The sequence below is a fragment of the Pan troglodytes genome, chromosome 9 (assembly GCF_028858775.2).
Source record: "Pan troglodytes isolate AG18354 chromosome 9, NHGRI_mPanTro3-v2.0_pri, whole genome shotgun sequence".
NCBI lineage: Eukaryota > Metazoa > Chordata > Mammalia > Primates > Hominidae > Pan > Pan troglodytes.
In genome coordinates, this window is record NC_072407.2 from 46,264,506 (window position 1) to 46,281,618 (window position 17,113).

The 17,113-nt window shown below is 35.7% G+C and overlaps 2 long non-coding RNA genes across 2 annotated transcripts in view; one reads left to right on the forward strand and one right to left on the reverse strand.

The window, feature by feature from the left end:
* Positions 1–4,693, reverse strand: part of LOC104008471 (uncharacterized) — a 66,039-nt gene extending 61,346 nt beyond the window's left edge. The window contains exon 1 of the long non-coding RNA XR_683068.5: positions 4,597–4,693. This is a non-coding gene — a long non-coding RNA (uncharacterized LOC104008471). The remainder of the gene's footprint in view (positions 1–4,596) is intronic.
* Positions 4,694–4,757: 64 nt separating this feature from the next.
* Positions 4,758–12,906, forward strand: LOC107967326 (uncharacterized). The gene is made up of 5 exons (XR_001707671.3): positions 4,758–5,468; positions 6,635–6,692; positions 8,608–8,705; positions 9,260–9,321; positions 12,792–12,906. It is a non-coding gene; the product is annotated as an uncharacterized LOC107967326 (long non-coding RNA).
* Positions 12,907–17,113: the final 4,207 nt, after the last annotated feature.

Here is a 17,113-nt window from a genome sequence, read left to right on the forward strand (position 1 = left end):
CTTTTTAGATTAGACCTCCTGAACATTGAAGAAAAGTGATGTCAATCATTTGAGACTGAGCATGGAAATCTGCTCAGTACTTCAACTCCAATTTTCATCCTCAACACAGCTATCCACCTAAGTCTCCCTAGGAGTTATGTCCAATGTGGCCTCCATATCCTGCCCTCAATTCAAAAGCAAAGTAGTGCCTTCTACTCCCTTTCTCAGTCAAGAGAGCTTGACGGCTTCCAGTGGACATAGACCTCTGAATTAAGACACGCCCATTTGTGAAAAGTTCCCAGTATGTCCTCTACCTTATCTCTGGAAACTTTTCATTCTTTATTACAAAGGATGATTATACTATTCCTTCTTTCCAATAGAGCTTAATTGTCTTTTAAAAGGTCGAGACTTTAAAACCACTAAAGATGTTTTCCTGAGAGGGTCATTCATGCCGGGTCTGCAATACAATTCACTCTTCCTAGGATCACCAAATGAATCTCTGAGTCTTCTTAAAAATAATAAAAGTAACAGCAGAAATTCATGTTAGGGCTTTGTAGCATGGATATAAATGCATGCATTCCTTATTACTGACATCATGGTCTCCATTTTTTTCAATTACTATGTTCCCCATGTCAAGATGAAACAAAGGAGAAAAAGCTGCTTTTTAAGAATGTACACTAATTCCCTCCTAAATCATTGTGCTAAAATATCAAAAGGAATTATAGCTGTCTGCGCTAGAGATGTATGAAGTGATGTGTCCACACCTTTTCAGTTCCTGTTAGGAATCAAAACAAGTGTTTCTAAACCACTTTCTCTTTGCTCCGTAGAACACAAATTCTAGAGGATGATAATATGTTTTACACACACAACACACTTTCCTCCATCAAGTGTTATAGAAAACAACCAGTACAACAAAATATTTTACTGCAGATTCCATAAATCAATCTGAATCTTCAGAAAAAAATTGTAATTTTATAGTTTTCCTCAAGCTAAATTCATGGAACCATTTTTCCACTGTATATCTTGAATGACTGACATTTTACAAAGTTCACCCTAGGAAATGTTAATTCCAGCCAACTTCTGTTATTCTTCATTCAGTCAACCAATTTTGAATACCAGCAATGTTATCAGCAATCCTATGAGAAATGGTGTAGGAATGGAAAAGTGTCTAGGAAGGAAAGGAAAACAATACACAATATGATAAACATTATCTTACTTGTCATACACTACGATATAATAACACTAATAGTTATCGTAACTACCTCATATGCATTCTCATTTAACTCTTTCCAATGTTTTCTGAACTCCAGCAACCGTGCAGAGCACATAGAAGTCACAATAGAAATATGAAGTCATTCACCGACACTTTTTCCTTCCTTGCATAAGAATATGTTTTAAAAATCTGTATCTATGAATACACAAATACAGTATCATAGTCATGCAAAAAGGTATCATATTATACATATTATGACTGTGTGTTTTAAGTGCAATATGTTTTTTCTTTTAGATATACCATCCCCATAATAGATACCGCATGTTAGGCTTATATACCATAGTTTTTTCCATGATCATATGATTACATACATATGCCTGTACATCTTTAAAGCCTGTAGACACAGCTGGAATTCTCATTTAAGAAACATCAGTGGGCCAGGCACGGTAGCTCACACTTGTAATCCCAGCATTTTGGGAGGCCGAGACGGGATGATCACGAGGTCAGGAGATTGAGACCATCCTGGCTAACGGAGTGAAACCTCGTCTCTACTAAAAATATAAAAAATTCGCCGGGTGTGGTGGCACATGCCTGTAGTCCCAGCTACTTGAAAGGCTGAGGCAGGAGAATTGCTTGAACTCAGGAGGCAGAGGTTGCAGTGAGCCTAGATCGCGCCACTGCACTCCAGCCTGGGTGATAGAGTGAGACCCCATCTCAAAAAATAAAAAAAATAAAAAAAAAGAAACCTCAGTGATCTTGATTTCAGAAGACATTCTATAGAAACCTAAAATATCTAGGACATCAAGCTGAAAAGGGACTCAGAAGAGTTCTGCCATGGATATGAATAAGTTTTAATGAAATTTGATCAATTTTTTTTTACATGTTCATTTTTAGGTATGAATAAAGTTATATAAGATAAGCTTCGATACTTAGTAGAATCTAAATGAGCACTTCAAATGAGAGTTAATTTTTTAAGTTATAAAAAAGTCTTCCAGTTCAAGACCAGCCTGGGCAATATGGTTAAACCCCATCTCTACAAAAACTACAAAAATTAGATGGGCATGCTGGTGCATGCCTGTGGTCCAAGCTACTCGAGAGGCTGAAATAGGAGGATTGCTCGAGCCCAGGAAATGAAGGTTGCAGTGAGCCATGATTGCACCACTGCACTCCACACTGGGTGACAAAGCAGGACCCTGTCCCCCTCCACCCCCCAGTGAAAACCTTCTGTTATGGTTTAATCTCAGCATGTTTTCTTATATGAAATGATAGTGGGTTTTGCAATCAATGATACCTTAGGTTCAATAAAACATAGTACATAAACACATATGCATACATATGAATTTTTTATCTTTTTTATGAAAATAGAATCATAGTTTATATAGTTTAATATTACATTGTTTTTCTCAATGCTATCTTATGGAAATTTCTCCAAATCTAAATAATATATCTCAAATTAATCTATTTTATTGGCTAAATATTTCCCAATGAATTCATTATTGCATTCCTCTATTGATAGGCATTCACTTTATTCTTGCTTTGTTTCCACTATAAACAATGGTATAATAAATATGCTTATAAATGTGTCTTTACATACTGTAGATTTGTTTATTTGCAATAGATTTACAGAAATGGGATTGTTGGGTCAAGATGAGTATGGCTATAGTTTGAATATGTGCCCTCCAAAATCAGGTATTGCCAATGTGTTAATATTAAAAGCTGGTGCCTGTAAGAGGTCATGGTTGTTCCTCCTTCATTGATGGGATTAAAACCCTTATAAGCCCCACATAGCATTAGGCTATCGTTTGCCCTTCTGCATTTTGCCATGTGAAGACACAGTGTTCCTACCCTCCAGAGGATAAAGTGTCAAGGCAGCATCCTGGAAGCAGAGAATGAGCCCTCACCAGGCAACCAAACCTGCTGGTATTAATACATTGATCTGGGACTTCCCAACCACCAGAACCGTGGGAAAATAAATTTATATTCTTTATAAGTGACTCAGTCTGAGGTGTTCTGTTATAACAGCACAAATTGACTAAGACATGTATCCAATATAAAATCTGATAGACCTTGCCAGTTTGCTTTTCTGAAGGATGAAAAGACTCTAACTTATTTTAGCAGTGTGTGAAAATATTTTTTCTTACAATCATAACAGAAATAGATATTATGATTCTTTTTGAAGTTGGCTATACTTTAACTGATTTTTGAATACCTTGTCTATATTTATATGTCATTAGGTTTTTTTTAAGGATTTTCCTATTGATATATTTTATCTATTTTTCTATTTGGCTATCTTTTTGTCAGTTTATAGGAACTATTTGTATATGATAGGTAAAATATTTTTGTTATCAGAAATATATTTGTTCCAAATCTTTGACTACTGTCTTTATATCTGAAAATTTTTCCTCATTAAATTATTCTTAATTTTTCATCTTTATCTTTGATCTTATTACTCCAGAGTATGCAGATTTGGTTAATTTCTACTAGATTTTCTTGCAAGTTTTTTGTTGCTCTTTTGTTCTTTTAATTTTTTATTCCTTTTGGAATTTATTTTGTATACATTAAAACCGATGTTGAATTTTATTTTTATCCAGTATGTCATCACCACTTACTAAATATTGCATCCTATCCCACTTATTTGATTGGACTCTTAATTTTACATATACTACCTTCTTATATACACAGATACATGATCTGAATTATCTTTCAGGTTCCGGTGACATGTTGATCTATCCCTCTACCAATAGCACATTGACTATCACAAGGCTTGATAATGTATCAATAGCTAGATGACAAATATCTCTCACTAATCTTTTATTTTCCCCCCAACTCTTTCTCTTACCTATTCTCAGACATTTATTCTGCTATGTAAGCTTTAAGAAATTTTCTTCCAACCCTTTTTAGCAGCCGTCACTGTTTAAAGAAGGAAGAAGGAAGAATTTAACCTAATATTAGTGAGATAATGTATATAAAGTAACATACTTTGTGAATGGCAGAGGGAATATTTTATCCAGCCCAATCTGATAGATCTGATTGTAAAATAATTAGCATTACACCCAATTCTACCTACGTGGTTTCCTTTGATGCTTACCAAAGACTTGTAGCTATAGTTTTCTATTTTTACAGATAAGGAAGTGAGACGACTAAAAGGGGAACTAATTTGCTTAAGACTGTGCATGTCATTTTTAGGCATATTTCCTTATTCTTTTTATTTTTTATTTTTTAAGACAGAGTCTTGCTCTGTTGCCAGGCTGGAGTGCAGTGGTGTGATCTTGGCTCACCGCAACCTCCACCTCCTGGTTTCAAGTGATTCTCCAGCCTCAGCCTCCCAAGTAGCTGGGAATACACGCGTGCACCACCACACCCAGCTAATTTTTGTCTAAGTACCTGTCTAAATACCAAAATACCTTTATCCTCAGCATGAAAATGCCTGTGCACTTTGCAGAAATCAGTCTAAGCAGCTCTGGACATGAAAGTGAAGCAAAGTGGGTGTGATCATCTGAGGAAAAAAAAAATCTGCATTCAGTGTGCAACATCACAATCAGTAGGGCATTCTGTTGCCAGTAACCTGGATACTGAGCCTGGTTTTGACCAACGGCAAATTTTCGGAACTCCTGACAATGCAGCAGGAATCACAAGCCTTTTGCATCAAATCCTGTGATTCAGGTCTTAAAACCTGAACTTGACTGCCTCCCCATGGGAGTCACAAGTTCAGAACTACTGGCTTTTGTAAAATTAGATCAATGAAAACCTTGATACAATCCTTGTCCACATCTTCAAAACCAGAAGACTTCATATTCCAGTTTGCCCAGAATAGTCCAGGTTTATGTCTATTGTCCAAGTTTGCTTAATAAGAAAGTCCCTTTACTCTCAAAATTATCTCAGCATGGATAATACATTATATGGTCATGCTATGCAGAAAGAGACAATGTGAGACATGGCATATGTAGTAGTACAGAGCTGAACAAGCTCACAGGGTAAGGTTTACAGGGTTATTAGCAGAGAGCCAGAGGGCAAAGACTCCAGGAAAAAGCAGCCATCACTTGTTATATGTTATTGCTATCTTAAAGAACCATCTGGTCAGGTGAGGTGGCTAAAGCCTGTAATCACAGCACTTTGGGAGGCTAAGGCAGGCAGATCACTTGAGGCCAGAGTTCAAGATCAGCCTGATCAACATGACAAAACCCCATCTCTTTGCCTGCTGCCATCCATGTAAGATGTGACTTGCTCTTTCTTGCCTTCCACCATGATTATGAGGCTTCTGCAGCCATGTGGAACTGTAAGTACAATTAAACCTAGTTCTTTTGTAAATTACCTAGTCTCAGGTATGTCTTTATCAGCAGCATGAAAATGAACTAATATAACACTCAACCTCTCTTTTCTGTCTATATGAAGTCACCTATTATCAATATTTTATATAAATAAAAACATACAATATGTGATATTTTGTACACATATACATATTTATAATATAAATAAAGCACATATATAAAGTGCATATATAATTTATATTTCTTTCCATATATATAAAAATACAAAAAAACACATTTTTTGTGTTTATCCATTGATCGACATTTGGGTTTTTCTACCTTTGGTTATTATGAATAGCAGTGTTACGAATATTGATGTGAAATTATTTGTTTTCAGTTTTGGGAGGGTATATATACCTACCTAGGATTGAAATAGCTGTGTCATATGGTAACTCTATGTTTAAATTTTTTAGGTGATTGCTGAACCATGTTCTACAGTGGATATCATGTTACATTCCCACCAGCAATGTACAACTGTTCTGATTTCACCCTATCCTTGCCAACACTTTTTTTTTTCATTTTTTAAAATTCTACTAGGTGTGAAGTGCTATCCATTGTGAATTTTCTATATCTGGGATTTTGTAATCTGTAAATAGAGATAGTTTTACCTCTTCCTTTTTAATTTGGACATTATTTATTTATTTTTGCTAATTGCTCCACTGAGAACTTCCAGTACAGTGTTAAACAGAAGGATCAAAGTTAGCATTCTAACTTTTCTTTCTCCTGATGTTAGCGGGAGAGCTTTCAGTCTTTAACCATTGAATATGATTGTGGTTGTTGATTCTTCATAAATGACTTTTATCAGGTTGAGGAAGTTATCTCTACTCCCAGTTTGTTGAGCATTTTATCATAAAAGTCTGATGGATTTTGTTATATGTCCTTTCTCATAAATAAGATTCTGGGTAAAACAAAATAAAAAATGAAAAGAGTAATGAATGATTGATCAGGAAAACTAAAATTAAAGGATGAGTTGATTTATAATTAGATAGACGAGAAATGAGAATTACTTTAGATGTAGAAGGAACAACATGATCAAACCCTCATAGGCCTATGTAAGCATGATATAAGAATAGTAGGTGACTTTAGCTGCTTTTCAGTAACTCCCTACATTATGTTTGAAAACAATTCTATGTAGGTGTTCCAACAGCCCCAGCTGAGATCTCAGATAACAGTCAGTGTCAATTGTTAAGCAGGTGAGTAAAGAAGTTTTCATGATGATTTCTGACCAAGCCATAATCTCTTAACTGTATGATGCTGATTAAGAACCACCTGACTGAAATCAGTAAATCCCCAAACCTATCAGAGATAAATAAAGAAATGATTGTTTTTGCTTTAAGCTGCTGAGTTTGGGGGCATTCTATCACACAGTAGTAGATAAATGAAAAACAGAAACAAAACAAAAACTCCATTATCATACTGTAGAAGTAAGGCTGGATTATGGAGAGAGAAGTAAATTTCATACAAGGCTTGAGTACATCTGTTTATAAATTCAAGTTATTCATTCACTAGGCATTTTATCTAACATGCACAAGGCCAAGTCACAGACACTAAAAAAACAAACATGAGTACAAAATAGTCCCTGCTTCAGAGACAGTCAGTACCCAAGGAGGAGAACAGACCGTACCAAAGGCAAGGAATAGTAAAAGAGCATGTGTCCTACAAGAATGGTGGTGCATGCTCAATGTCATGGGAGCACAAAGGAGGAAGTGAGATTCTATGTAGAGACAAGAAAAGGAAGAGATTTTCAAAATAAAAGGAGGAATTCATTTTGAAATGTGGAAAATAGGGAGGAGAATTTCCAGTAAAAAGGAACAACATGTATATATACAAGTACATAAGTGTTAAATTATGTGGTTTATCCAGGGCCTGTAAGAAGTCAATCATGGCTCCTGGCTAACATGGTGAAACCCCGTCTCTACTGAAAATGCAAAAAATTAGCCGGGCGTGGTGGCCGGCGCCTGTAATCCTAGCTACTCGGGAGGCTGAGGCAGGAGCATGGCATGAACCTGGGAGGCAGAGGTTGCAATGAGCAGAGATCGCGCCACTGCACTTCAGCCCCTGGGCGACAGTGTGAGACTCTGCCTCAAAAAAGAAAAAAAAAAAAAAAGAGAAGTCAAACATGGCTTGAGTATTGGGGACAGGGAGGGGTGACAAGAAATAGTGCAAGATGAAGTGAGTGACATTTTAAAGTAATTCGGGCTCTAATCTGTACTCTGAAGGAAGACAATCACTAAGATGAATATTAGCATAATATATTATACAAAGATAAAAAGACATCCTGATGACTTCAGATTTTTTTCAGGAGAAAAGGGGTTTTCTCATCAGAACCACTATAAGCTATACTGTCTTTCTTAGCAAACAGTACAGAAAATACAGTCTAGTCACCGTAAGAGCCCTTTGGAAAGGGATTGGTCATTTAAATTAAGTCATAATATGCACGTAAAATTTAACGGATGATATCAAATGGTATCTCTTCTAACTTCCCTCTTCCCTTTTCTGACTATATTTCTCTTTACTACTACTATACACACAAAACCTCCAATTAAATAAGAATTATTCATATATCCTTCCATAACAACTTCCTTGCAAAGAAGAATAAAATGATAATCACAAATACAACTAAAAAGTGCTATCAAGTGAAGGCATTAGTGCACCTCTATGATCCAATCACCACATTAACACTTGGAGACATAGTTCCAAGCCTTCCCAAAGTATCTTTTTTCTCTGATTATGACAGAGCTCTTGATCATCCTTCTTGGCAGCCTTCTTTCACTGCAAATCAAAAATTATGATGACCCTTTGGAATATACTGTTCAAATTTTAAAATGTCAGCTTAAATATCTCACTGAAGCTTGTGAACCCCTAGCAAAGAATAGGAATGTAGCTTCCAAATAAACAACTGATTTGCTTGGATGGTGTCCAAAAAGGGTGATAAGTGTCCCCTTGAAAGGGTGCATTGGAATTACATTACCCTGGGTCTATATAAAATATTATTACTAACATATTCTGCATGCATGTTTACTATTAATAATACTATTAAATAATAATAGCTATGTGCCTGATGATGATCTTAGCATTTTTGTTGATTAAGTCATTTAATCTCCACAGTCAGCATTATAAGACAGTTATCTCTCATTTGGGATGCTCACTCTTGGAACCCAGCCACCATGTTGTGAGAAAGCTCAGGCCACATGCAGAGGCCACATGTGAGTATTTCAGCCAACAGCTCCAGCTAAGCCCCCAGCCAGCAAACAATGTCAACTTCAGGCATGTGTACCAATGAGCCTTCAGATACTAGCATCTCAGCCTTGGAGTTCTGCAGCTGAGACCCTAGAAACCATGGAGCATCCCTCCTGTGCCCTGTATAAATTCCTGACCCACAGAAACTGTGAGAATGGTATGGTAATTTATAATGCAAAAACAGATAACTAATAGAGTAATAAAGTAGGTAACTAATATTTCCACATTGCAGATGAGGAAACACTGCTGTAACTATTTCTTACAGTGTCTGTTTTCTCCAATAAGCTTCATTAGGCCAAAGACCAAGTCTTATTCATCTTTGTATTGTTTGCCCTAAGCACTGGTCCTGGCACTAATAGCAAGCAATGAACATTTGTTCAATAAAAGGAGAATGAGAACTGTAGTTAGAGAGTAGAAAGAGCCATTCTCCTAAGTGAACTTATCCTTTCTTTACCCAGTTCTCCCTGAGGACAGTCATTATTCACATAAGCAAGCAAACTAAACTATTCATTTATTACAGAAAATGAAGCCTGTGAAAATTGAATAAAGGAGGTGAATCACAATCTGGAGCTGACTTAAGAGGTATTTTTGAAGGAAGACTGTTGAACCTAAAGTATCTTTCCACAAGCTACTGAGACAAAGGAATCTTCTTTTTTCCTAATATTATTTTTAGCAATGGCAGTCTTCTAAACCAATAGATGGCAATGCCAGCTAGTAATGAAAGAGCCCAGAGACCAGAATCCTTCCTATCTTTAAACTTTAATTTATTATACATTGTCTCCCTCAGATGCTGTGGCCTGCTCCCTGGTTTTATGTACAAATAGCAGAGAAACACCTATAAGCCTCTAGCAATTCTTTCAGTTCCTTTTCTGTGTCTGTGCTTCCCTTGGAAGGATTCTGTGTGTGCTTTGCATCCAGTGGGGTGTTACTGTAATGCTTTGTAACAGAATCTGCCCTTGCACTACTGGCACCATTTGGCAAAAAGGGCTAGGAATTGAAGTCCCCCTGAGGTATCCCATAGACAATGACTGATGGATGTAAGCTTATGAAGCTCAGCTCTTCTTGACTTAGGAAAAATTCTTCAGAGTGATTTACATTCCAGAACTCCCCTTCAGGATCCATTTGAGGCCAGAACTTATGATTTTCTTCCTTGCCCAGCTTACCCTAGTATCTTAAAGGTTTGTCCTGGGTGTATGATTTTTTTAAAATAAATCAATTGTCACAAATCCTAATCATAGAGTCTGCTTCTGGAAAACTAACTTCAAGCAAAAGTGTATCAGCAACTTTTTTGAGAAAAAGAAGTAAGATCCTGTTAACAAATGATCATAAAGGAGGGCACTATTTTAACTCCCTTAGCTATTATTTAACTTCCCAATTGTATTCAAATTTCCCTAGAGTATTACAACAATGTGCAAAAAACAGGGATCCACCAGGCACAAAGAAAATAGAGAATAGTGACTTCAGTATCAGTGAGAAGTAATGATGACTTTATGACGTTAGCTGTCATCTTAGGTGCAAGTTTTATGAGAGCTCACATATTCAAATGTGTCAAATTATACACACACACACACACACACACAGCATATCACAATTTTCTCCTAGTTTAACACTCTTTTTATGTCCAACAATTTCCATTACCACAACTCACATTCCATAATACCCAATCAGGATATCAAGAGATAGTTGGGAGGAGGCAGCTTACAGGTAAAACATGTCCTCCTAGGATGAAGACATTTGTTCTTGGTTGTATGATTTACATCCTCATTTTCTCCTTGTGAACCTTCCAACATTTTCTTGACAACAATGCCAATTGGCACTGCTGAATTCCAAACACATAAGAGTATTTCCAATAATTTTGGATCTGAGTTATATAAATATTGTGTTGTACATAGGTAAAGAGAAAACTATATTTTTTGCCCAAATCACATAAAAGGTCTGTAACCCATCTGAAAGTAATACAAAGTATAGGCAGCTTTCCTTTTCTATGCCAAGAAAATATGAATGTGAAACTAGGTAAAAGCAAAAGATGTGTACTTACTGCTTGAGCAAGACTCACAACTGTTAACCTTAACTCTGCTGGAATATTCTCCTTTGTAAACCTACCTAACAAGATACTTCAGCTGTGAAGTAATAGGTTATCATAACTCAACAACATACTTATTCTACCTGTCATACAATGATAGATGTGTCACCTCCACATAATTTTGTTTGACACAAGGACTGTTGTGGCCTAATAATCACCACTCAAAATATAGTCAAATCTTATCAGGGTAAGGGGTAAGTATCAATTTTACTACAAGCCAGACACTTTGCCAATACTGCTGATCCTATGATAAACGGATTAAGTAAGGGTCATTGGGAAGGGCAGAGAAAGACCAACTTTGACCACAGGGTTGACCCCATCCATCAAGTTCAAACCTTAGATATAATAAAATCTAAGTTAAAATTGCAATCTCTAGGGCATGGTATAAAATAATATTCAGTCTGGAGAACTGTACAGGAAAGTCTGGTTTGGGTGGAAGCTGGGTGATCTACAGAGTGCCGCACTGGGGTTTTAAGCAGCAAATCTTGGTATTGAATAAGAATCAAAATTATCATTTGATAGTAATTCATGTGAGAGTAATCAAACCCAGAATATGAGTCCCTGGAAAAGAAGCTAACATAGATAAGATGATGGATTCAGATTCAGAAACAGCTTGCAGATTATTGAATAAAAATCAGGCAGCAGAGACCCACGGATGTTGACTAATATGGCACACAGTGAAATTAGTAAAGAGACTGCAGTGCAATTCTCCACTGTGTTAAGGATTGATATAGTGAACCCCTCTCTGCTTTCACCCAGGCAAGTGATGCCAGGGTAGAGACTTTTGAAGTATGTACAGATCCCACTGGTCATGAGGAAGAGGTGGCAGTGCCCAACTGTACAGGATTCTAATAGGTTCTAGCATCTTCTTCCTCCTTCTCCTTCTCCTCTTCCTCCTCCTCCTCTTCTTCTCCTTCTTTTCATCCCCCCCAATGATGATGATCATCATCAACATTTATTGAGCTCTTGCCATGTGCCAAGTACTGTTGTAAACACTTCGCATATAATAACTCATTTAATCTTTACAACATTGATACCAGAAAGGTGGTGTACAGACCCAATTTTACAGAAAAGGAAGCTAAAGCACAGAGTTCTTATATAATTTGCTCTAGTTTCCAGGATAGTTAAGGGTGGTTCCAAAAGTTAAACTCAGGCAGGTATTAGAGCCCCACAGTCTAGGAAAATACATCCCAGTGGCCAGTGATTTCTATACTAGCAAGTACTGTTATGCGTGGCAGACTGTGTCTTATATTCAAAGGAATTGCCTTTGAATTTGCAGAAAGAAATTCAGGTGTCTCTCTTAAATCTCATTTTAAACTATCATTTCTAAAATTCCCCTAAGATTCATCTACTCCGCAGGTAGCTCTTCATCCTCTGAAATCCTTTATTGATTATTTGAGACTTACTGTTTATACTGAATCACTAGTTCTCACTGTATTTGTTTGCCTTGTAAGCCTGTGCTAAATTATTTTTGAAGAAAGATATTAGAGGTACTGCATATATAGAGCCTGGCATACAGCCAGCACTTAATAGAATCCTGTTGACAGATTAATTGCAGATTTGATAAAACAGGGATTTTCCCACAATGGGATATATTGCCAAGAAGATGCCATCAAATCCCCTTTCAAGAGATATTTATAAATAAGATTCATTTTCAGCCACTTCAGGTCATTTACTGAGTTCCTACTAGAAGTGAAAGGAATGGCCTCCAAAATTCCCTTCTAAGTGTGTGATTTGTTAACACTGGGAACTGTCTTTCTAAACTCCCATATCCCTTTCCTTCAAGGTATTTACAACAATGAGACTCAATAATCCTGCCCTTATCCATAATATAATGTTTTGGAAAGATCATAAGCTTTGGGATTAGTCAGTTTGGGATATTCATTTTTAGTCTATAATGTAAAATCTTGGAAAACGTGATCAGTTTTTACCTCTCTAAGCTGCTGTTTTTTTTTTTTTTCACTTGCAGAATGAATTCAATGACAGCTACCTCATAGGTCTGTTCTAAAAAAAATTGTAAAATTGTGTAAGTTAACACAGTGTCTGTAAAACCATAAACACTCAACAGATTTTAGTGCTCTTTAATTTCTTCTAACTTAATCTTTGATAAAAAGATATTCCCATAAGTTATTATGTTTCAGTAGAGAATGGCCATTTGTCATGGGTTAGTTTGTGAATATGCATGAATATATATATAAGATTGTTACACCACAAAGCTCAAATTAATTAGAAGATAGATAAACTCTAGATATCAACCCTGGGGATGGCTACAATCTGATAACACAAAAAAGTAATCCATATAGCACTTCTAAATAATAAAAAAATTACTAGCATTTAGATAATAAATTGTTTGTTTCCAGAAAGTGAGTGGCTATAATACGATGGCCGTCCATTGCAGAGCTCAGAGAGACAAGGACTCCCCAAGCAGTTGCCAAAGCTATAAAAAGAAAATGTTAACAACTGGAAAGATTTTAACATTTATATAAATCAGTGTGGTAGCAAATAACATAAACAGCAAAATAACTAATAAAAATGTAGTTCATTATTTCTATACCAGAATATCTCAGCTTTGAAACGTTACAGAGGGAGACAAAGAATAACATGAAATTGACATATTAACATTGGTATTAGTAAGGGGTTGTATCATTTGGGACTGGGAAAGAGTGCTGAAAGAGGTATCAAAAGATGATTTCAAACCAGGACACGGTTCAGAGATACATGAGAGATCAGAACTAAGACAAACTTATAATCATGAGCCATTCCAGAGTAAGACATATTTTTAATCTCTCTACAGAGTTAAGATCCTTAAAAAACCACTTTAGTTTGTTAAAGATAGAAATTTTAACAAAAGGTGTAGTCAATGTCTTGGTTTCCAGAATGGCCTGATTCCAAAGTTAATCAGTGGCTTTTATTAATACAGCCCTAAATTATACTTGACCTTTTGTGGGTGGTAAAAGAATTTGTCATCATAAAATATAAACCAAATATATGCAATGATTTTTGTGAGCATGCACACACACATACTCACTCACAATTTAGTTCCAATATAGTAACCTGTGGGGGAAAAATTACTTTAATATTATAAAATCCACAAAGCAAATAAGTCAATTCAGGATTAACTGACTTCTTAGACTAGGGCAGAATTCCAAACACTTTTATGTTAGAAAAATCAACTCCCAGGAAATGAATGTCGTCAGTAACTAACAGTAAATATGAATGATCTCCACATATAACAGATCATAAATGCCGGAAATATTTATACATATTTAAAATACATGAATGCTTCTCTTTTGGTGACTGTATAAATGAAATTCACTTAAACTTTTGCATTTGTGATGCTTCTTGAGTTAGTGTTTAATAGCAATTATAAATTTAACTTTGTATACACAGACAAATTATACAATCAAAGTTTAAATTAATTTTCATTAATAAAAACAATATAGTGCATTGAGAATATCCAACTGCATTCAATTGCATTTGATTTAGCCACTAAAATTCATCTGAAATAAGCAGTAATTTAATGTCTGCAATATTAATTCTAAATTCAAATGATACACTAATTACAGACTTTTCAGACAGCTAATTACTTCAGTTGGAAATACAGAATTACTTTCATTTATTAGACACTTGTTTAACTTAGAGCATTACACATTTTAGATGCTATTTTTCCTTTTGCATAATGACCCTCTACGGTTCATGGGTCAAAGACTATGAATTAACATATAATTACTTCAGCTATAACTACTTGACACCATTCATGGGAAATAGTTAAGTAAACAGGACATCTAGATCCACATTGCGACTACTTGCAGAAAATTTTAGTTTCTCTGGAATAGGAAACCATGCCATCATCAACTTATTGCACCCATCAGTATCTACCACATAATATGTGCTCTCTATACGCAGTAAATGGAACCATGGATATTATTCTTGGGAGAATTTGGTACGTACTAGTTCATACACACTTTCCTACCTGTAAAACATTAAGCCGTTTTTCAACCAATAAACATGTGTCTTAGTGGTGGGACTGAGGGACTTGGAAAGAAAAGACATTGCTAAATATGGTGAGAAACTGAATATATAAATAGACAATGATCAGATTGTATAGGATGGTGTAAAAGTCATTATGATTTTTGCCATTAAAAGTAATGACTTTTGCACCAACCTGTATAAAAATTCAAACTCTGACCCACAATTGGCATTAATCTGCCTAAAAACTCAACCCATTATCTTCAGTAACCAGCCCAGGAAGCTAGCCTACCATCTAAAGGAAATACTTATAAGAAGTCAGACCACTGTCTCTAACAAGAAATCCAGAAAGCCAAATGATAGCCCCTGTAATGATTGGGCCCCAGTGATCAATACTTGATTAATAACTGACAGCTTCCCTAATTTTTGTTCCTACTTCCAACATAAGACTAACAGCTTCTCCAGACTAACAGCTTCCAATCAGAGCACACCTGAAGGCTTCTTTTCTTTTGATGATTAAGCTTTCCCACTCCTATACCTGCTTTTGAGGCTCTAAAATCAAGTGATAGTGGCCACCTCCCTCACTATGGCAAGTTTTGAATAAGTAGCATTTTTTGTTCTCATTTGAGTGGCTGTTGTTTACTTCCTCAGTGAAAAAAATTCTGGATGGTGAGTTTATGAATAATTTTTTGAAAATTTTATTCTGTATATTACAAATGTTCTAGTGAGTTTGCTTACTCAATGTTTAACATAAAGAAGTGATACGAACTATAGGCAATAGATTTAGACTAAGTTCCACCTTTACAGTCTGTGTGGTCTCTGACAAGTAATCTAACTTCTCCATAACACAATTTGTACGACTGAAAGATGAGAATAATCCATGCAACCATCCTTTTGGGTTATCACAAATATTAAAAGAGAAAATATATGTTATAACTTATAACTGTATCAATGAGTGGAAGTACTGTGAACCATTCACATCATTTGTAATATACAGAATAGTGAATGAGTAAACTCCTAGAACATTTGTAATATACAGAATAATACAATTTAATACAGTTTTATAATCAGAAACTGTGTTATTTAGCCAAATAGAGAAAATATATCCTTTATATTAACATGTTTACATACTCCGGGTTCAGGTGGGTATAGACAGGGGTGGAAGTTCAGGAGACATCTTGGGGAAACACTTGGGAAGACTGTGTGTTATAGCTCCCCAGATAGAATATTATCCTGCGTTATTGGGAACCACCGTGAAATGCTGCATGTGTTAATCTGAAATGGCGGAGCTCAGAACATGCTACCCCAAAATATGATGCATTTTATGAAACAGCAGAAGCAGAAAATTCTCTCTGATCTCTAGCCTTCTGTCTTGAAGCAAGCCGTGAAAGAATTCTCTGACCTTCCTCTAAGGTAAGTCACGTGACTCTCATTCCAGCAAACCCTTCGCAACACTAGAGAAAGGGAATGTGGCACAAGTACACTAAGAATTGGAATAAACAGGCTTTGCTCATACTTCTGTAAGACTGACCATAAAAATACAGAGATTTTTCTGTTCATTGAGTCTTCATTTTTTAAAATATTCCCATGTCACATAAAACTTACATTAAATAAATGGCTGTGCTTTTCTCTTGTTAATTTGTCTTAGTTATAAAGGTCTCAGCCCTGAACCTCACAATGGGTGAGAAATCTTTTCTCCCCTGCAGTACTTTTCTTTCTTACTCAAGAATAAACATGACCAGAGCTCTGATTATCTTCCAACTCTTGACATCCAAGTTTTGAAACGTCCTTTGTAAAGAACTGCTAATTTCTGGCAACCAATTGCTGACAATCTAAAGACATTAGTAACGTTACTGATTTCAGTGTATATGAAGGCTACATATACCTTCAACATGATGATCTTTTATTGCCGTGAGAACATATCTTTTTATCATCCCTTCCCATGAAATAAATAAACCCAGCAATAAAGTGATATGGAAAGAAAAACAGCTCTTAAGATTGATTGTAATGTGACAAGGACCTGAATATGTTTATGTATATTTAATTTCATAACAATGCAATAAAATAGGACTATTATTTCTCCCATTTTCAAATTAAGAAACTGAGACCTAAATGGGTAAGTAACTTGTTCAAGATGTAATGTTTAATACTGTCTTAATTTACACAGGTTTATTCCAAAGGTCACACTCTGAATTATCAGTCATAATTTTTCCCAGTCCGTCCCTGAAAAGAAAACACACACATGCACACAGAGACATGATTATAAAACACGGGTCAAGTACTAACAAGAGGAATAAATTGATCATGTTATATCTTGTAGTC